This window comes from Lagopus muta, chromosome 6, assembly GCF_023343835.1.
Source record: "Lagopus muta isolate bLagMut1 chromosome 6, bLagMut1 primary, whole genome shotgun sequence".
NCBI classification, from domain to species: Eukaryota; Metazoa; Chordata; class Aves; order Galliformes; family Phasianidae; genus Lagopus; species Lagopus muta.
Window position 1 is genome coordinate 15,548,649 of NC_064438.1, and position 22,846 is coordinate 15,571,494.

General features: G+C 41.5%; 1 protein-coding gene across 6 annotated transcripts in view; it reads right to left on the minus strand.

Moving 5' to 3' along the window:
• TSPAN4 (tetraspanin 4) overlaps positions 1-22,846 on the minus strand; it is a 390,254-nt gene that overhangs the window by 358,794 nt on the left and 8,614 nt on the right. The gene's annotated exons all lie outside the window — the stretch shown is intronic.

The following is a 22,846-nucleotide window of genomic DNA, read 5'->3' on the forward strand; positions in this document are numbered from 1 at the left end:
CCTGTGATTTCTCATGGGACGGTCTAGTTATGCAGGAATTTCCTTTCTCCATCCTCCTGTCAGCACTCAAAATCTTGATGGCGTTTACCTTCAGAAGCCATTTGGAGATAACCGTCTTCATTTCACAGTGGTCTGACGGACAGACAAGCTGGCTCACTCAAACAGTAAGTCTGCTGAACAGCATGGAACTTCACAAAATCGAGTTTTGCTTTCATTTATTTACCAGATTTATAATTTTAAACACATCCAAAGAAGTTGGGGGGAAGAGGAAAGAAAATAGTTTTAATAAACAGAACAAAACCTATTTTAGTGTCAGGGGCAGAACCTCAGAGGGACGTCTTGACTCCCTGTGCAGCAGAAGGAAAGAGCAACTCACATTTTTTCCCTCTTGAGGGAAGTCAAAGATTGATCTTATCTCAAATAAGCGGGATGATTCTCCCACTCAAGAGTTCCCTTTCTTTCTAAACAGAGGCATTTTTTTCTTAACCACACTTCCCCGCTCAGAATTGCAGTTTCTTGGAAGACAAAACATTAAAATAAAGGTCTCTACAACTATAAATGCAATGCGGGACATGGAATTTCCCTTACCTGCAGAGATTTTATTATCATTTCAACTGCCTTATTTGTCTTAATTCACCTAACGAATGTTTTTAAAACACAACTTTGTTGTTAAGTGATAAAAAAAAAAAAAAACAATTACTATTAGCAATGTTTTCAAGAATTGTTTCACCTACTGACTAAGATTAGATGCCAATTTAGATCACAGAAAGCCCTATCACTTCAATTTCTGTACACTGTGGTATTTTTACTAGGCTGAAAGGATTGCCTACATAATTCTCCCTTCATTTTTTATACCATAAAACTATATTCTGTCACTTTTATGCGATGCCTTCAACAAAGCTTTTCAAAAATAGGCTACTGGATCTTATTCACACTGCATTTTGTCTCATCGTTTCTGTCATTTTTATGTTGCCCCTCCGGCACAGCAGAAGGGATCACACAGTGCCTCAATTCAAATGCATGATTATGACCCTTGAAGAAGAGTTTCCATAGAGAGGGGTCAAACAAAGCAGAAATTGGGTAAGAATTATACTGTTGCCTTGTTTCTGCTCAGAGAATGACAAAATAAAGGCAGAAGGTGGAATTAATCTAAGAAAAAATACCTCCACTATTTGTTGGTATGAAGACATTGTTATGGTTTACCACAAAAATCACTTCAAAAGTCTCAAAAAAGAACTAGAAGTCTCTTTGTATGAGATATACTAAGAAGCCTATCTTTGAGAGGAAATCAGTACAGAAACACATCCAAGGCGCACCATACAGCATCCATGCAGACACAGCATTAACATCAATTTTCTTACATTAAAACAGTGCTTCTAAAGCTCAGAAATTCCACTGCTGAGAGTATAAAGGTTCTCTATTAGGAAACCGTTCAGAAAATGATCTTTAAAAAAAAAAAAATCCGTAGGTCAGACTGGAAAGCATGGCTCCATCAATGAAGACAAAAATAAGTTGAAAACCACTATCCTAACACCTTCGATGCCATCCAAAAGAACACTATGTAAAAAGAGTGATCAAAAACCTGGTGTACAAGTCACATACTCTGACACCAGCATGCTTTGCAGTATCACTGTACTTCCTTCAACTGGCAGCAATTTCCAGCAAAAGCTCCAGCCACTGATGTTGTCCATCGGTGTCCATGGGCACTGTGGAGATAGCCTCTTTTCCAAAGATCCATGGTTGGTACATAAGCATGCCATTTATGTCCTCTGCCCACAAGGACCTCATGAATTGTATACACAGCTTTGCCAGCATCTTCTGCTTGCTTCAGGCCTGACGCTTCCCAGAGAGCTGCAAAGAATCAGTGCTGATGCCCCAAGGAAAATCAGTGGCAAGTAGTTTCCCTAACCCTAAATAAATTCTTGAAAAAATCCTGTCCATGAAAATAAATCACAAAATGATTTTTAGTTCATAGATTTATGCTTTCTTTGATCAGCACGTATTACAGAGATCACAGGATCTTGCCAGCCCACCTAACCTACATCAAGATAAGCTCTGCTGGCAGAGATGACTTGCCTCAGCCTGAAGAGCTACTTCCATTTGCTAGAGCTGTGAGGTGCTGCAGCTGCACTTAATAGCTGGGGGCTGTGAAGCAAAAATACTTCTGACTTAGGTGCTTAAACGTAGCTGTGCTCTAGAGAAATACTGTACAGAACATCAAACACGTAATCTGCTGGCACGGACACTTTCTCTTCTGTGCTGCCTCGCTCCCAACGCTGCCTGTATAGCTGTTGTATCCAAGTGCCTCCCAGCAGTGCACTAAGCACTGCAGCTAATATCTGACGTTCGGTTTATTCTCTTTCTTCCCTCAGGGAGAATCATATGCACTGCAGTACGAATTGTTTTGAGAGGGTAGGAGTTTCAAACAGGTGCAAACAGCGTCCTATAAAAGCTGAAAGCGAGTGCCCTGAATGCAAAGGATGCTCAAGAACATCACGCGTAGTAAAAGCTCATTTCAGAAATGAGGGCCAATATCTTCTTCTCCCTTCCATTAAAAATGGTGTCTTCTGCAAATCATTGATTTATCCTTTTGATACAGCATTCTTTAAGGCCAAAAGCCAGATGAGTAACTCAGCTGAGGTTTTTTTTATGGCACCCGCTAGTTCTGAAGTACACCACAACTGTACCAATTAATTATTCACCGATGCTTGTAAAGTATTTGGGGTCCTTGAATAAGGGGAGCCGCTTTTGATATATGAAACTAGCTGTCTTCTCCATTTTGTAGACTAATTTTTTACATCTGTTTCCTCGATCTAGATCAACTCTTCTGCACTGCTTGGCAATACTCTTCACTTCAGTGTGGCTTTCTCAGCATTGTAGATCTTTATCCTTACATCCAGATCCTGAAGCAAGTCAGCCTAGAATGTTTGTTAAACTCTGAATTACATAGCATTTTCATAATAACATTGCCATTGAGGCAGTATCTCTACTGAGGACTCAGTTAAGGTAGCTTAAAAGTCTGTACGCATGAAAAGCTGAAAAGACTTCCTCCTTAGAAATGAGCAAAAGCAGATTACACAATTCCAGGAACAGGGTACTTTTCAGCACAGAACTTATGCACAGAAAAATAATAGTTTCAGAAATGTTTCAGGGTGAAGTTTCTTTGTGTGGGTCTTTTGGTTTTGTATTTTGGGCAAGGCAAAAATCTACAGGCTTCAATACTGGAATCCTTTATTCACAGATCACATTTTCTGTACTGAGAACAAGATGGAAAAAAAAAAAAAAAGGCCTCCAGAGAGGCCATGAGAAAAACCTAATAGTTTTGCTCAAAGAGATCTTTCCAATAATTCCTCCATGAGCATACAAACAGCAAATGATATAAACCACCCTTAACTCTTCATTTGCAGATGCAGCCTCCTTCTTCTTGAAGAAGTTCACACTACTAACAGTGAAGGGAAAGAAATAAAAGTAGAGCAGAGACACAGCATCCCTGTGGTCTTAGTACTTAGATTTTTTTTTATTAATTTTTTTATTTTTTTTCAATAACAAAGTCTTAGAACCAGAAAGTTACACTTGAGTCCCATATGTAGGTCAGAGACTAACCGCTCTTTCCAAAAGAAATTAGCAATTAAAATTTAGAGATTTGACTTAATTTCATATAAAAAAAGTGTCCACAGAAGCACATCTGCCATCTCTGTTCATCACCATTTATAAAAATCTGTGCAACAGAAAAAAGGATGGAGCTGGGCTCTTTTCAGTACAACAACAGGATGAGGAGCAGTGGGCAAAAACTGCACCACAGGAAGTTCCGTGCATACATAAGGAAGAACATCTTAACTGCGAGTGACAGAACATTGAAACAGGCTGCCCAGAGAAGTTGTGGGGTCTCCTCTGAAAATGTTCAAGACCCATCTAGACACTCTCCTGTGCAACCTGCTGCAGTGAACATGCTTTAGTGGGAGACTGGACCAGACGATCCCCAAGGATCCCTCTCAACCCCTAAAATTCTGTGATTCTGTGATCTCCACTGTACTGGTGTGGACTGAGAAACTGTGAATGCTACAAGCACCATCACCAAAGAAAGGTAGAAATCCTGGACATCCAGAGCTCTGCTCTCAAGCTGCAAAGTTCGAATCTACTGAACAAGTTCTGGTGGGAAGCGAATGTTTTGCACTGCAGAGGTCCAGGGTCCAGTATGAATAACCAGCCAACTTCATGGATAAGCAAACAAATCCATGGTGTGCAACACATTGTAATTGATCTTACCACAGCAGTCTTTTCTGGAACAAGCACCTCCAAGACTTGGTTGAGAACTTTTCTCAAGCACTGCAGAGTCAGACAATAGAAGCAGGACAATGAAGAGGACAGGCATATAATTATGCATGGGAAAAGATTCTCCTTGGATTTTGACTAGCTTACAGTACCAGCGGCACTGTAAACCATTACAGCGGTCATTGAGAGGCCACTCAAAACCATTACAATTAGAACAAAAGAAGAACAAATCCATGCTTCCAGTTAAAATTCTACTACAGGTACCCAGTTTCACTCAACTAGAGACATAAAGTAGAACTGCAGTGAAATCAGAGACACAGCCAGAAAGAGTCACACACACCCTCCTTCCCAAGCCAAACTTGTAACTCTAGCACTCCCAAAAGCAAATGCATCCCGTGCTCATTGACATGCCATCAAATTCCTCTTTTCAAGGGCAAAGCTTTCCTCACAGTGTTGGGTCTCCCACTAATGATTTTTCTTAATTGGCCAGTCAAGGCTGCCACAGGATGACACATCATCATGCTTCCAACAACACTGCCCAACCCAGAAGTACGGAAATGAAATACATCTCTCCTACTTCAACTTGAAAACAGAGCAGTAATCATGAGGCTGTGAGCAACGAGCCAGTGCCTCCTGTTGTAGCACATCACTGTGTTGCTTACTGCCACGCACAGACAAAAGATTTATTTTCCATATTTCTCATTTCTACATGCTAGCAACTGCATTTCACACAAGACTTGCTGTGGTCAGAACTAAGATCTTCATGAAAGCGAATCAATTTGAAAAAACAGCACTTCTGTTTCAGTACCTTTCTGACCTCTAGTTTGCTGAGGCATACACAGGCATCAGATTCCTAATGCAAAAAGGTCTCTTTGTGCAAGAAATATTTACCACCCCTTTAAAAATTCAGAAAACCAGCCCTAGCATAGGCACTTCCACAGCCTCCCATTAAGACAAGCTTCATTAGCGTCACTCCTTTCCAACCCACTAATTTATTACAGTATCATCAGCTGCAAACTCAGACTTTAGCAAGACACAAGGATGCAGAAAGTAGCTGGGCAGATACTTAAAGCAATGAGGAAGCAGCATTTTTCAGGGAGAAGGCTGGAGAGCAGTCATTTGCTCTTTGCACCAAAGAGGGAGGGTTATGTTTATCAACAAATCAAACCCTTTTGTTCATCTTCCAAACACACCCTGGATAAGATGCCAACTTCCAGAAATAAGGCAGAAAATAGCAAGTGAGTTACTGTCTCACTAGAGCAATGGTAGCCTAGAAGATTATGCAGCTTTTATTTAACACTTCTGCTGGAAATAAGTTTCTTACTCATTATTTGCATAAGTTCTACTTAATGTTCATAAAACTTCAATTACTTGCAGAAAAAAAGTCTACGGTACCTAACAAAGTTTAGTCTGAATACTACTCCTCCTTTGGGAAAGCAAATACAGACAGATGAGCCAGAACTACTTATGCAAGCAACAGGTTTTTTTACTCCGTTTCTCAGAAGTGAGAAACAAGAGAACTTAACATTCCTGCCCATTTGGCAGAACGTAGGGCTCTGATTGCCTCTCTCTCCAAGCCACAACATCATAACTCACAAAGTGAATTCAAAGTCCTGAACATATCTGCAATTTTACATCTGGTTCTTGTTATTTTAACCTCAGAAGCAAAGATTATTTAAGAAAAAAAAATCCGAATCTGATTTCTGCCAATTGTTTATGCTTTCCTTAAAGTTTCTTTATTCTATCAACTAGGTTATTTGGAGGATATTATCTTAATGCAACAAAATTTAAGAATATTTATATTTCCAGAGAAGGCAAGGGCTCTGCTGGATCAAAACACTTTGAGCTCATCAGCTCATGCTTCATATCCTTACTACTCAACTGAAATACCCTTACCATTCCACTATTATGTCTGTTATATTAATGATAACCATGGAGAACATATGCTTGACCTCTGAGGTCACTTCTACTTACCTAGGATCAACTTCTAATAGAACTACCACCAGATTCTTCTTCCTCCAAGCTTTTAACGCAGCCAGGAAGAACTGACATCAGCCCAGTTGCCTCTGAAGATGAGCAGTCAGAGGACACAGAAAACACCCTGTTTGACTCGTGGAATAACTAAGAAATAAACAGCACCACACATGTGACAGAACCAGCAATTCTGCTGCTGTTTTGTCGTCAATACAGTAACATTTGCCCAAAGCAGACAGAACATCAAACCATGCTCTCTCCAGCTACACCACAGCAGTCATATTTACTTCACTGGGACTTGCTCTCCTAAAGCAGAAGGATATATAATTTTCTTTTTATTAACCACAGACTTACTCCACACAGTGACAGCAAGATCTACAAGCAAATGTTAATAAATGCATTTGTAAGCCCATGTTTAGCCACTGAAAGAAACACTGCTCAAATAAATTTCTCCAGCTTCATTCTTTCTTCTGATAGAAGAAAAAAAAAAAACATTCCTTATTTTCTGATTGAAGATCAGATTAATTAGGAACAAATTGTAAGCACTGCAACTTAAAAGAATTCAAGATAAATGCCTGGTAAGACAAAAGGTTTGTTCCTGCATCAGTGCTGCTGGCTGCATTTGGCTCTGGCTGCCAGTACCTCCCATAGAACCTGCTGCTCACTTCTACTGCTCCATTTCATTCCACTTACCCAGCAGGGCTGGAAACAGTCTCTGAAGTAGCAGCCCCTGTGAGATCTCAGAAGAGAGAAAAGGAGGAGGGGAAAGAAAAAAAATACTACATGCTTCACTGGCACCTATCTCACCCTCAGAGTTCCCTGTAGTCAGCTCTACAGGAAAAGGAACTAGAAGTTGATAGCTGCTGCTAGTGCTGGAGCCCAGAGTCTTTTTTTTTTTTACCAGCTCATGAGAGATGTACATCTCACTCAGACATGGCCATCACAGGTTCCAGGTACCAACACTGCACTGTGAAGCTGAAATCCCTTCTTTCTTTGCTGCAGCTCACTCCTGCTCCCTGAAGCACCCCATCCACTACACACTGGCATGGCTGCTTACACACTCCTGTTTTGTTATAAAGCACATGTTTGCTGGGAACACTATTAAAAAGAATCTTTCTGAAGAAATACTGATTATTAGCATGGAGGACAACCTGATGATCCACCTCCTCCAGACAAAATCTTCTATAGCTGAACTGCAGCTCCACAACTGAGCAGCAACAGACAGATATCCTCAATGCTAAGAAACATCTGCCTCTTCTCATATCTCTTGGGCATCCCTACATTGGCCTGTTACAAAATTGCACAAAAAAGAAACTGGGTTTCTTCAGTTGAACAATGCAGAGTTCATGTATGCTGACAAAGTACTGAGTTATATTCAGTATTATTCAGAAAGCAAGACCACAGTGCTTGCCCTTTTTATTCCAGTTTAATCCTTAGGCAAACAAGAACTCCAGACATTTTTCAAGCATTTGTAAGGCATATCTGAGTTTTAAAAAAAAAAAAAGTTGTTTTACATTAAATAACAACAATGAAAAAGTCAACAGCCCAGACTTCCTCCCAGAAAGATTAAAGTAAACAAATAATGGGGGAGGGGGAAACAAATGGGATGTCACATTCTGCAAAGAAAATCTGCTTTATATTTTATGACGTAAAATATTTCTTTAATTCAACCAGATTCTGAAAGCTTAACCATCTTCCTGTCCACCTAAGGAGGCACAGGGAACAACTGCCAGTGATGCAACTGAGAGGAGAGGGGAGGAACACCCCACTACGCCCCAAGAAAGGCTGCATTTCCCTTTTCAAGAGTCTGTATCCCAATTGCACAGTAACATGCCCTGCAGTATGTTAGACTCTTCTCAGCACTAGAAAACACCAGAAATAACAATCTAAATATACACACTTTGCCAAAGCAAAAAACAGACTCACCTTAGAGTCTCTGTGTTCTACGAAGCTTGCAACAGAGCAAACCTGACACTGCAATAGAAAGGGTGTGGGTTCTGCAGTTCCTGAACGGTTCGACTTCTCATCTGGCCTCAGTGCTGTTCCATGACCAAAACAACCTGCAGCCTCGAAGAAAGGAAAGTGGCAGGTGATGTCTGTGACAATGAGGAACATTCTCTTATCTCAAGGGAAAAGAGTTTATTCACTCATGACAGTAAAAAGTAGCCATTGTCACTCGTCAAAATATCTTCCTTCATTGTCTAAGGCAGGCAGATTGATCACGGTGCGAGTTTGAAATAAGAAAATGCTGGTTCCCCCTTTAGATGCCAGACCACCATTTTGAACTGATCATTTATACCACAGAAGGGGGGGAAAAAAAGCTGACAAATACATCGCTTGAGAGCTCCACGTAACTGCAGTCTCAGGTCTCTTCTCTATAGCTAGGATTGTATTCTGAGAAGTGGAGGAAGAGATGGAGCAGGGGTATCATACCACATACATCACCCATTCACAGAACAGGCTGCTGAGTTGTCTGAAGCAGAGCCACTACACTGAATCTCTCCACAGCAGACAGGGACACTCACAGCAGTGCAATGCAGTCAGCCCACTCTGTGCTGGGAGCTCACTGATTAGGGCTAAGAACTCAAAAATGGCTTCTGGCTGGAAAGGTGGGATTAAATTCAGCTAACAGAGCCAGCCATTATCAGCAGAGGGCAACTATCTGCACGTGCCTGTCAGCCTCACACGACATCACATAAGGCTGTATTTTGGTTAGGTTTTTTTGGTTTCTTTTTGTGGTTTTTTTCTCAAGCTTGGTTTCCTAAAGAAGTATGGGAGAGAAAAGCATTTCCACTGGCACTTTAGGCAAAAACAGAGTTTAATCTGGCATCCTTCACAAGTGCTCAATTAGTTTCCAATTCAAGAACAGAAAAGAACAAATTAATCAACAAGCAAAGGCTTAGAACAAGCCTGGTACTGTGCCATTAAATGGAAATGAGAGGAATTGGGCTACTAACAGCCATGCTAAAGGCTTCTCTGTCAGTGCTTTCCCCAAGGGACACCTTTGGGTCTCATCAAAAGTGCCAAGCTGCAAGAAAGACAGCACATCTGAGTGCTAGTGCCAAGAGAATTCCCAGCAGAGTCAAAGTCCTCACATGCAGAACGAGCAAGACGGCAGACACACACACACAGAGCAGACTACCAAATGGTCTAGCCTACAGAATTGTTGACCAAAGCACAAATTAGTGCTACCACATATTATACAGAAGTGGATGGAAGAAAGCCACTAAAACCCTGTATTCTGAAATCCATCTTTACACAGGAGATTAATCAGAAAGAATAAACAAGTTAATGTTTTCATTTCTGTGTATGCAATAATCCCCAATGGTTTAGTCATTACAGCAAGAAACCAAGCCTTTAAAGATAGATCAGCCTAAGAAGCTGAACACTTCAGAGAACAAAATTAACTCTGTGGTTAGCTTCCCTTCCCAATGTATTATATTAGACAATTATCTTCAGAAGTCAAAACCAGGCCAACATTTTAAAGGGCCACAAGGGGAATAATACAATAATTGCAAAGAAAAGAAAGCAAACAATGGTTAGGTGCTCATACTTGTTTAAGTCACATACACAGTGACATTCATAATGAATACTAATTTCCAAGTCTGCTTTATAAGGCATATTCCTAAAAGGAACTTATTTTCTAATTATGAGCTTCAGTGACCATGCACATTAAACAATGAAAACAAATGGCAGTAGATGCTAACGTTGTGACAGTCCCATTATCTCCTAGCAATGCAGAACAGAGCTGTTAGCCATTCTCATGGGCAAAATTCACTTGAAACACCACTTCTGTCCAAGTTCCTACAGCTGCCAGTTTGTTCTCCCTCTATCCATACTAAAAGGAGACAAATAGAAAGAAAACAAATGACATGAAAATTCTTCTTAATAAGAACACCTACAGATTAGAGACTGTATCCTTACATAATTCTCAGCAGCTTTTTAGATACAAAATTTGACACAATCACCCTGTAAGCAGATTGGGAAAGGACTGGTTGTTTTTTCCTTCATGTTGCTGAACTTTTTTTTTTTTTTTTTAAAAGGGATACCTTGCCTGTCTCCTTAAAATCCAGTGGTAGTGAAACCTTAATCTCCTCATAATCTTTGAGCACAGAGCATTGCTCTTTTGCCAAAGGGCAGTTAAATCATCCAACAGCCTTTCATTACCTCCACAAGATCCTTCATGGCCCAACTCAGCAGTACTATATTTTTCAGCTTTATGAAGCATCTTCTTGATGTCATCTCAAGGCCCAACTGAGTGCAACAAGCACAAGTTTGATGCTCAAGAACCTCACCACATGCAGTTGCGCAGGCAGAGTTTTATTCCTTATTTTGCTAGATGCACTGAGATCAAAAAAGAGGCATGGTGAACTGAGATGATTATTTCTGCTATCCCAAAAATCAAAAATGATTGCAAATAGACATTTAAGCCCATAAACGAAACAAAATGCCCTGACACCCCAGCAGGCTGTAGAATCTACTGCTTTATCAGTGGACAGGTATTTCCCTAAAGCAACTTCCAGCTTAAAGATGTAATCGTAATAACATCAGCACAAGCCTGAAACCAAAAAGAAAAGAGCTATAGGACTGCATGAAGGAAATACAGGTTTCATCCAAGACATCACATACAATGGACACATGGACAGTGAAAGCTAAGAAGACATTCAAATTTGAGTGGGCTGAGAAGACATTCAAATTTTCCTCACCTGCAAGCAAAAGATCTGCACTGAGAGAACAGCAGCTCTTTGCAAGTTGGGGAGCAAGCCTGCTCAGTTATTTCTCAATATTCCAAATGGTGTAGACTAAATTCTAGCAAGACTTTCAGTGATTACATGGAACAGACTTGTAAGAGTAACAGCATGTGATGAAAGAATATTTGGACACAAGAGTGAAGGTTTTTTGCCATCTCTGCACTACACATCTCCCCTCAAGGGTAAAGGAAGCGAGCTGGCCCCTTACTGCAGTCTGAATTCCTGAATAGAGAGACAGATAGGAGTAATACAGGCATATTTAGAAGCAGGATTCCTAAGCTGATTCACACTGAAGCGAGGACAGAGAATGACACGTTCTATACAGCACATTTCAAAAGTTTTGCACAAGACATCCATTTCACATTTCTTTCAATAAAAATAGATTGCCTTTCTTCAGAAATGCTGCTATTCCTATTGTAGTTTATAAGAAATGCAAATTCCCAGTAGAAAAAAAATACATCATTCACTTCCAGTGCATGAATCAGGGAAGACTTGCATAAATTAGCAGACTGACTCACAGGTGAGATCTACTAACACCTACCATATAAAAAAAATAAAATAACTATGCGATCCACTTGTTAAGCAGCCACATCAAGTGACTGACATCACACTGCAAGAGAAATATTTTGACCTATCATTCACACACCTAACATATAAGGCAGGATTTCTTTTCTATGCTACGAGAGTCGCCAAGCAACAGCCATAGGCTGTAGCCACTTTCACGTGCACCCAAGAAAGCACTACTTTCATCCCAAATCCCAAACAGGTTTTCCTGACAAAGTAGAGCACAAATTGTTCCCAAGATGATGAACATCCCATGGGTATGAAGATGTTAAAAAGAGGAAGACATTCCAGTAGGTTAAAGGTTTTGCCAATTTAGCTTCTAGCACAGTGTTTGCTGGGTGCTTCTTATCAATATATAACCAAAACCCTGCTTAGCTTCAGGGAGCTTTACTGCATTTCAAATCTGGGATATTTCTTTTTTGCCTCGTTCCCTCCCTTCTCTCAGGATCTTGATCTCACTGTGGTCAAGGCCTTCTTCCTAAGTCTACAAGAGTGGAAAGCATTCCCTCTCGCTCTGCACACCGCTTGTTCACAGCACTTTCTTTCCCCTTGCTGAGTCCTTCACACACACAGACCAGATGAGCACCACTTAGACAATCAATAGAATTAGTCTCCAAAATGCACTCCTAATGAACTCTTCAGCATCAATGCACACACAAAAACCCATCATCTAATTCACACAGCATCCGTTGCAAAAGGCCAGGACTCCACAACTACATGGTTGAAAGACAGAAGGTGCTCTGCTGAAAGCAATATGATGTGATCTGAAACCAAGTAAATTTTGTCCTAATTCCCATTAGTATCACCTCCCAAAAACAAAAGGCTGGGTATCTCAACTGCTTGCTTGAAAGCATCCCAAAGGAAGTTACATCAAGTTGTATGTTTTCATTATTCTCTGGCTCAGCAGCATCTGAGTAATGTAGATTGTTATGACATACAAGCACTTGTTTGTGAAGAACATTAACAGGACAAAATCAGATCAGAAGCAAGCAGGTGTGCTAATTTCAAGTCAGGCTTAATAAAGATAAATCGTTGGTCCTCAGTCCAGTGTTCTACTCACAGCATTAGGCAATGCTTTAATGACCACAAAGATGCAGATGCTAATACACAACAGCCTGTCTGCTGACCAGACACATTGCTTGGGTTCTGCACAGAAAACTCTGCAAGAAGGAACTTTAAGGCAAGTGCTGGCAATCTCTGTACACACTCTGACTAGAAAAAAGAACACACATACACTAATCAAACTATTCAGAGATTAAAGTTACTTGAAAAAATATTTTTATGCATATATACAGAGCAGTAGGGTACAGTATTAGAATTAAAAGCTTCATCTAGAATAGCTGGAGTTCATGGGGTTTTTTTTCTTTTTTCCTTGCAGAAATTAATTCTCTCTCCCATCTATACCTACACACACACACCTTTGAGAGGCAGAAGAAAACCTGTAAGAAAAAATAGAGGTCTTAAAGACCAGGACTAGCTATTTCCAAATGTGCTGATTTGGTTCAGAAGTCAAGCGGCAGTGAAGCATTTCTACTATTGAGTAAACCAACGTAGATGAAGAAATGTATCGTTGTCACCTTTCAAAAGCATCTACGAGTCAAAAGGGCAAGAAAAATCCATTATGAGGACATCCTCAATGTACTTCTTTCTGTTTTTCCCCCTAACTAATTAAGTGGCATAAGAAAAAATTAGACTTCAGCTACATTAGCAGCCTTTCTGTATTAGAATTCAATACTGAAGTACTTCATTAAAAAAAAAAAGAAAAAAACAAAACTTGCAGCCCAGTAGTTTTAGAAACCTTTCTCATCCAGACTTGCCATCAATCCATGAAGCACCCACAAGTATCAAGAGCAGAACCCTGGCTTCTGCAAGGAACCTGCTCACTTTTTTGCATTCCATTTATTTGCATACCCAGGTTAAAAAAAAAATATCCAGCTGAATAACCATGACACAACAGATGTTCCCAGAGAGCATTAGCTATATATATATGTATAAAATACCAAAGATCAAAAATCAGCAGGTCAGCACTGAGTGCCAAACAAGCCTGAGTATACATCAGTAGCTGGGAGGCTGGACAAAGTGCTTGGGAGACACTGGCTGCTCCCAGCTTTAGGGACACTGGCAACACAGCCAGCCCATATTCTACCATTCAGAGTACGTGTTCCTGAAGTCAGCAGCATTGTCTCCTCGTGCAGTGCCTCAATGCTACAAGATCTCCCTAATAGGGGAGACTAAATCCTTCCCCTTCCAGCCTGCAGCAGAAACAGGCTGACACCAAACTGCAAGCTATCAGTAATTGTAAATAAGAGAGAAAATACATAATTGAGGCAAATTAGATTTGGAAGAAAACATTGAAGGGAAAGGAATAAAACAGCACTCTTCATCAGACGAGACATCACTTAGTCATGATCTGGAGTGCTCACACCTGCTCCACTTTGCCACAAACTCCCACAGCTCTGAAACACACTGCAGCATCACCCTGACACCTCTCCTTCTGCCAAGCATAAGAAACATAACAGGATCATTTTGCCATTCAAGTTCTCATTTAGTTAATCACTAACACCTTCAAACCTCTACTGTGTATTTCATGCTGAATATCTGCAGAAAGTGAAGCAGCCCCGTGGGTCTGCCTCCACCAGCCCAGAGCAAACTTCTGAGCTGCTAAACACAAGGGTAATCTTGCCATCAGACTCCAGTGGGCTGCTGGCACAGCTGGCATCCTTACTCATCTGTGTACTTACACAATCACTTGGGCTTAATAACAACCATATTCTGGTCACTGCTTCCCACTGTCTTTTCTCTCTCCCTTTGTTCTTTTTCATCATAAATACCTTAACTCAGAAAAATACTTTGTTTGACACATGCTTCTCTGCCTTGCTAAGTGAGACAGATGCAAGGCAAGGCTCAGAGTCAAGGTGATCAAAGAATGAGAATAGAAAGGACCAAGGAGAAAACTCTCCATGGATTCTGCAGGTACAGGGTATCTATAATATACATCATAAAAGCCTTTTAAAGTGCTGCTTTTCATACCTCTGGAGACTAGAAGACCTTTGGAAATGTACCTCTGAACACTGGACTTGAAAATGCCTATTCAGCCCTTTGCTGAATAGGAACATAGATTATGGCAGTATAAGTAATGAATTGTTATTTTCAGTATCTTGAAAATTAACTTTCTTCATTCCCCTCTCTCTTGTCCCCTCAGTGGAGGCTGCTAACCTGTATTACAACCAAGCAGATCCATCTCACTCAGCTCCTCTGGTAGCACGGATTTGGCAGGTGATGTGATGCAAGGAGTGCTGTTACTGTTTCCAAAAACATTTTTCATGATGTGGTATTTTCAACTACCTAACCAAACAAGTTTATATCTTCCAGCTGCTAAACTAGTCCTTTATTTGAAACCCATTGGTAACGAGAGCATCTAGCAGCACTCTTCCTTCCTGATTACAGCTGCAGACAGCCACATAGGTTGGTGCCAGTAAAATGTAAGCTTCTGTCTCCAAAGAAATGAAATAACCTTTACAGTCTGAAAATGGAGGAGGAATAAATGGAAACCAACATCAGGTCTTGCAACTCAAATTAGTGCTTGTATGTGACTGAGTATTGAAAGTTTCCAAGGCGAGACAGGGAACAGATTTTTTTAAATGTCCTTTTGTAAATGCAGTGCAGTAGTTACAGTAGTAATTTCAACCCTCACTGTTTCAGAACTCCTGGGCTCTCTGTCTCATTAAGCCAGGCATTCTCACTCTATAGCACAGAGGTGACAGCACTGTCACAATTCCCAGCTTCTAGTCTCCCTCTGCAATCTAAGAATCTCTGTCTTAGAATAATCTGGATTAAGTACAAAAGAATTCCTCCCACATACCCAGAGCCAGGTATTTCATCCAAGCTAGTCACTATGGCTCCGTATCAACCTGTAACTGAGGTTGTAATGAACATTTGGCATTGGCAGCAATGAACATGACACCTGTCCACACACCACAGCAAAGTGCTGAATTTCTCAACCAAGTTCCAATCTTCATTACTGCAAGCCTAGATCTGTATTCAGTTCTACACACCCATCACCAAGAAGCTGAGGGGAATTATTTTCCCTCTACACAGAAATAATTCTCAGCTCCCACAGAACTGTACGCATACAGTAGAGTAAGTCATTACTCTTAGTTGATTTGTAGTATTTTTCCCCATCCACTGCAGTAGTTGAGTGCTGCCTACCACCAAACAAACTCAGGAGAAAAAAAAAAACATTATTCAGTCTTGAATATAATGCATTCACCTTCACTCTTCTTACTACAATTAGTGCCAGAAGCCAGTTAATCTCAGGTCCTGACATGCTTCAGGTAATACCTTGAGTACCATGGTAATACCAAGGTAATACCGTGAGTAATACCTTGACCACCACCAAAACAAAATAATTCTACAACAGACAAGGCAGGCTCAGATCCCCGGTCTAGATCAGCAAAATCCCATCTCACCTATTTAAGCACCACAAAGCAAAACACCAGTCCGAATAACCAGGTACCCAAGGCAAAGCACAGTCAGGAGGAAAGAGCTCCTGCTATGAATGAGCTGTTTTGCCAGCTATTCCACAAGTCTTCCATCAGAAAAGTCGACAAGTAGGAAAGCTACAACATGGATAGCATCACCTGCAAACCACTAAGATGTCAGCTACCCTAACTGACTGTAAGACAAAGGGGTAGGAAAGAAGGGGAGAACTACCATTTAGCAGTAGACAAACATTCATGTTTTTTTTTTGTTTGTTTGTTTTTGTGAGGGTTGTTTTTGGTTTTTTTTTTCCCCCAGCATAAATCTATAATTGAATCAATTCACTTTTTTCCCCCCTATGTGCAACACAGAAAACTACTGATTAACCATCCAGAGCGCTGGCTATTACAGCAGTATTCTTTCCTTCTCTTTCAAAAGATATTAGCAGCAGTTCAGCTACTTAAGTATATGAATTCAGACAGGCATGTTTAATGAAAGCTTTACCTTCTATCATGGCATTTTTAAAGCAGAGAATAGGCTGCCTTTTGCCCTTACAGCATCACAACGAAAAAGTAACTCTTCCCTTGGAATTGAAGAAAATACTGTGGCTAGCAAAGCCGTGTTGACAGACAGATTAATTATCTACCTGAACTTAAACTCAAGAGTAAGCTTGTCACCGCTAAAGGAAAAACAGCCAATCAGTTATGGAAAGGTAGCAAGACTACTGTGCCAACACTCTCCTCCCCAGACCTTCTGCACAGCTTAGTGCTACGACAAAAGTATTGGTGCTCAGAAACAGAGAACTGAAGGAAGGCTGGGGAGTGCTTCCCTTTGAATAGGGAAAGGCATAACTATCCAAAACCCTGTGCTACCTTACCACGCACAGGGCAACTCCACTCCATTCTCAGGAGTGGGGAAGTCACGTTTTAAGAGGTCAACCAAGAAGGAAACAAAAGGTCCTTCAAAGCAAATACTAAATTGCAGCCACAAATTGCAGCCTCAAACAAACATAACCAGAGCAACAGCTTTCCAGGGATGAGATCCTGCCTGGAGCTTTGCATAGCCCAGAGACACCCAGTGGTTGAATTGTACATCACAAGCCCATATAATTGATGGGAAGGTTAGGGAGAGCATCCTCGTTTCATTTATTTACAACAATCCCAGACTGACATGATGCCTACTCACCTCCTGCTCTCAGACAAGGGGTAGGAATGGAGAAGTAGGTCTGCTGAGAGACCCAGCTCTGAATCAGATACAAGTGGCATGAAAGTTCAGAAGAGAGAAGTCTGAAGGAGCACACCAAGCTTGATCTTGTACCCACAGACATCACCAACATCCTCTGGCTCTTCCTGCACTCTGTCTGTTCATGGAGTGCCTGAAGGCAAGGCTCTGCCTTATTTGATGTCTCTGGCTGAGTTTGGGTAACCATTACCTACAGCGTGAGACAAGAGCAATTGCTGTGCTACGCGGAAGGTCAAGCAGCAACCCAACGCCCCTCATTGAATTAACCATTGCCAGCAACAGCACCTAGGCTTCCTGGCTTGAAGACATCACAATCTACAAAAGTTATCCAAGATGCATCCACAAAACCAAAATAAGGCATCACCCTTCACATTACTGTCAGTACAGGACAGACTTTATACCAGAAAAATATACAGAGCAGGAAAACAGATCCAAGTGGAAATAAGCCTTTAGCAGCCCCACAAAGTTGCAAGCAGAATTTCTTCTAACTCAAGTAGCAACAAAGCTGCAAAAGACGACGCACACAATGAGTCTCCCATGCTTTGCTTGCACTCTCCAACACTTGCCTTAACTCCACCTGACTCAGCTTTAGGCACTCATGTAAAATACCCAATATAACACTCAGCTGATCATAACACTCAGCTTCCTCTGTGGTCAGTAGAGAGAGAGGGACACCTATACCCACCAACATGCAAGTCACCATCCAGACAAACATCTCTCTAGCTCTTATTTTAGGCCTTTCAATTAAGTGGCATGAATTCAAGCCAATGTATATTAGGAACAGCTGGATTAGACATGGCCAACTAAGCAGGATCAACATTATGCTCACTTACTTGGCTTGCGCTGCTGTTAAATCTGAATAGCAATGCTCAATCCAGATGAAAATAAAATGGTGAAAGCACAATAATCTCCAGAGGGACACAGAAACGCATATTTTAAGCTTCTTTGTGGCTCCTCCTGGAAAACAGCAGGACAAACTTGGTGCGTGTGGCATGGATTGTAAACAAAGATAAACGCAGCCAAGTTCCAGCAAAGAAAATTTTGCTTAATCTCAGATTGAGCTGCCATTTTAAGGAGACACTGCTCTCTTGAAATAGCAGCTATATTGTAGTTGGGACAAAGATCAGGAAACCAACACAAAAACAATAGGTCGAGTTCACCAACAGTTGACCTTATTGTGATCATTCTCCTGTGAGAAACTTAAGAATAGGTCCACTCCCTGCCAAAAAGCTTAGAAATGCAGCAATACCAATAACAGAAACACTACACCAACTTTCTCGTGTTCATCCAACTATCTAGTCAGAGGAAACAGAGGTACTGAACAGGAGACAGGTTAGCCAAGTGGATGCAATGCAGCAAAAGAACTAAAGGGCCTGGGCTCAAGCCACAGCTCTTTTCACAGACTTGCTAGGTAACTCACTTTCTGCTTTGCTTCTCAAATCCCATAAAATAAGCCCTCTTTTAAAGACAAAGTTTGCTCTAAAATACAGGGGGAGCTTTCTCATAACCAGTGGGTGTCCAAAATTACAAGCAGATCATGGCACTCCGACGACAAAGAAAACAGTGTAACAGCATGAGGTAACTTCACATCCCAGCCTCCTTACCCTAACACACACACTGAACTCATACAGGAAGTGAATGTAAACCTACAACCAAAGCAGCTGTGTAAACCTCAGGGAAAAAAGAAAAACAGCAAACAGGCAAGGCTAACCACTGACAGAACTCCACCATGCAATGAGAGAGCTTGGAATGTCTGAGGCCATCTCTCAAGCAGAAGGTGGCATCCAGGATCCTACCTATCCAACTTAATTCCTACTCTGCATCCATTCCTGTGCTCTTCTATCAGAATTAGAAAAAAATAAAGCCAAAAAGAAATTGGTATGCATCAGAGCTAGGTCAGCTGCAGCCCCTCCTCCCAGCTGCTTAATGCCCCTCAATGCTCAGCTTCTTTGCATTTGCCCCTCTCCTTCATCCTTGCCTTCTCCATGTCACATCTACACATGACTCAAGTTGAGACACCTGCTCTGAACCATTGTGCACAGAGGCGCTGTCATACACACTGTGTTCTTCATCAGTGATGTAAAAGCAGCAATTAAAAAAAGGTTCCTTCTCCCTCCTTCCTTCTGCATCATTAGAGCCTCATCTTTTGCTCTGCAACGCTTTTAGAAAGAGAAAACAGACCTGAAATGGGAGGGATGTAAAAAGTGTCTGGAGCAAAAATACCACATGTGCAATCCCTCTTCTCCTGTGCCATGAACTGCAAAAGAAAACAGCACCTTCCCTAAGTGAAGCTTGTTAGGACTGCCTAACAGCAAGTGGCTCTCAAGTAATTGAGAGTGAAGGGGACAGGAAAAGGGAGGTGGTGAGGAGAAAAAAAAAAGAAAAAAAAACCACCCATCATGTTTGCAGTTTGGAGAAGAGCTTCTTCCAGCAACTGTGTTTAAGTTGTAGAAGTGACAGCTTCATAGCCTCCCTATGCAGAAGGCTCTGACCTGCCTAGAGGCAGCATCCAACACCGCAGGAAGAGCTGGCTTTGTTTTCAACACTTTGCTGGTGGCCTTATACACAGGGTTACAGAATGCTGCTCTCCTCACAAGCTTTGATGGGATGACTTGTCTCCATTGGCATAAGCAGGGAGGGAGAGTGAGTCTGATGCACTCTGCAGCTGCAGGACACCATGGAACATGTGTACATCATGGAGTCATAACACAGCATGCCCATTACACACACTACTCTCTTAGAAGGAAGCATTTCAAGACATTCACCACTTCCGAAGATAAACTGCAGCATCTAGTTCAATACTTCAGCCTTCAATCTCCATCATCCATGTGCCCCTACATCAAAAAGCCTGTTTTGGCATCCTTTGCAATTTTCAAATCCCCATTCCCTCATATTTCCACAGCATTCTACTCTACCAAGGCACAAGAGAATTCTCCCACCCTGTTGCCATCATCTCCCTGTTACATTCAGTCTAGTGCCTGCCACTCAGCACAAACTGTGGGCTGAGTGCTGGACAAGAATTACCAGATCCGCCAAGCACCAGTGATCCTTGCTGACATTACAACTCACAGTCAGCTATTACAAGTCAAGGCCATAATGGTAAAAACAACTGTTTGTGCCTGTGGTGATGCAAATCTAGAAAGGACTAAAAGTCACGCTCTGCTTTCACCTGCACAGCTGCTGAGTATCACCCTCCTTCTATATTCTGACTTATTCCCTTTCCAGCTCCTCAGATACAAGTAGCCCCCTCTGACCCTGCAGACAAAGAGATATCACACATCACAATCCAACAGTTTAAGATACCACATTTCAGAAGAGTTTCTTTTCCTCCACTCCCATCTCCAGCTCTTCCAACCCAGGCTCAGAAACAGACAACCTGACTTGTTTGGTGATACCCATACAGCTGTCCAAATGCTTAGCCCTACTCTAGAGCAAATACATGCAGAACAAAACAGAAACAAACACTATTTCAGTCACCAATATATCAGTTGCAATAGTATCACATTGGAGAGGATTTTTCCAGGACTTTTTATTATTACTATTATATCTGCAGGAGGCAAGCCAAGGAAAAAGAAATTGACAGAAGCAAGACCTGCATCCAAGCAAGCTCTGCGCAAGCAAATGCAGACATGTTTCAAGATTGTCAGAACACTGCGCTGAAATTAAGTAATGTGGGTTCTGATGGAAGCACAATTTTTTAGACCCAGTATGAAGCCTGTAGTGCACGTCACTGAATAGAAGATTCCATAGGCTGTACAGCAGCACCTAAATATTTGTCTTACTGCTGTACATCCATCGCTGGCACACATTCAAAGACTACTAAGACAAAGCCAAACCGAAGCTCAGACTGACTTTTCTACCTCCAATTTGCATTGTGCTTTTCCCTCCAGGGATCTTGTATGCTTTGGTTTGGACTGCATCCCAGCTTAAGTCCCAAACAGAGAGACGCATCAAACAATTTCAATGCAGCAACACCCTTCATTTTAAATTCAAGTATTTGAAATTACTTTGAACGCACATTCTTGACATTTCAGCACCGTTCTGGACAACTTTTTAATCTACTCGTTGTAGTAAGTAGTCAGAACTCAGGGCAATTGTACTAAATGAAAAACAGAAAACAATTGCAGCAAGACAGACAGCCACAGAATGAAAGTTGTTAGGGCAAAGAACCTCCTTCTCATGGAAAATGAAGACTTCATCACTAGTTATTCAAAATTTGGTTCAACCAAGTGTCCTCTATCACTACGTAAAATGAAGTCTCAAGCCTGCAGCATAAAGGAAATTTGAGAATGTTCCATGTGGCAAATAAACTAGTTCTGACTTCTTCCCTTTCACCAGAGGCAGACAAGGGGGTACAAACTGGCAATTGCCTTGAGTATAAAGGGCAAATATGCAGGGTCAGAACCAGTTATAACTTACATAAAAGCCTACTCAATAGAACCAGTCACCAACAGGCAAAGGCAGGGTTAACGCATATGCCCTGCATATGTAGCTATACAGACACATACACTAAGGAAGTACCCTAAGAAGAGGGCATGGAAACCATTTTCCTCACTGTGACAAGAAGCTAAGATGGCAGCAAAGCACAGCTGGCTCTTCCATGACAGCGCTTGCCATCAGAACCAGCACTTTGCATGGTAAATGGAGCTTACTGGTTGCCAAAAGCCACAGGGTGCAAAAGCACAGTAACTTTGGATAAAACACTGCTGGGATTGAGTCTCCAGCAGGTAAACTGGCTGCACAGAGAAAAAAACCCAGGGGAAAAAAAATAAAACAATGAAGCCAGAATAACAAGGCTTATTAAACTGTAAACCTCTGATACAGAGAATCTTGTGTGTCCTTGCACTGACCAAAACAATGCCATCTTGGTCCAGAACTGATCTCCTTTCACAATACAGTACAAAGGATCCTGAAACCTTTATTGTCCAGCAATGGCTCATCATGTGTCCCACAAATACAGCACATGGCTATAAGCCAACAGCCACAAGGCTTATGACAGCTTTCTCAGGAACTTACGAGAATTTGAACTCTCTCCATTAACTCCCTTAGGCTCACAGAGGAATCCCCAAACAGCTTTTCAAGCCCTAGGAGCGAGGCGAGCTAACAGCAAAGCAGACACCCAAAAGGCACTGTAATGACAATCCCACAGCAGAGCAGGGATGCAGGCAAGCAATAAAAACAATGCTAAATAGGTCCACGCTAAACTGGCTCTAACCGTAACCTAAACATCAGGGCACTGCCAAACTGAATGGTCATTTACTGACAAAGAGAGCAAACAAACAAACCCCAGAACAATAAGTGATCATGAAAGACTTTCAGAAAACAAACGTCTCACAAGCCTACCAGATGAAGAAATCTCCATCTCTACTTTCGAGCTGGCACCACCTGCATCTTTGCGTTTTTGACCTCTAGCAGCAGAGCAGGATCTTCCTGGCAGTTCCTGCCTTTTAGGATAAAGGCAACCTACGAGCCCTTCTCCAAGGGAGGAAAGGCAGGAAGTCCCAGCCATCTCACAGTGCCTTTCCTCCAGGTGCCCTGATTCATTCTGACAAAGGCAGAATGCC